The sequence below is a fragment of the Bison bison genome, unplaced genomic scaffold (assembly GCF_000754665.1).
Source record: "Bison bison bison isolate TAMUID 2011002044 unplaced genomic scaffold, Bison_UMD1.0 scf7180017864072, whole genome shotgun sequence".
Lineage (NCBI taxonomy): Eukaryota > Metazoa > Chordata > Mammalia > Artiodactyla > Bovidae > Bison > Bison bison.
In genome coordinates this window covers 1,468,481-1,468,756 of record NW_011494644.1, presented here as the reverse complement: position 1 = coordinate 1,468,756, position 276 = coordinate 1,468,481, and positions in this window count along the sequence as shown.

The following is a 276-nucleotide window of genomic DNA, read 5'->3' as shown; positions in this document are numbered from 1 at the left end:
TCCTCCCTCCTCCCTCCCCATACCATCCCTCTGGGTCGTCCCAGTGCACCAGCCCCAAGCATCCAGCATCGTGCATTGAACCTGGACTGGCATCTCATTTCATACATGACGTTTCACATGTTTCAATGCCATTCTCCCAAATCTTCCCACCCTCTCCCTCTCCCACAGAGTCCATAAGCCTGTTCTATACATCAGTGTCTCTTTTGCTGTCTCGTATACAGGGTTATCGTTACCATCTTTCTAAATTCCATATATATGCGTTAGTATACTGTATTG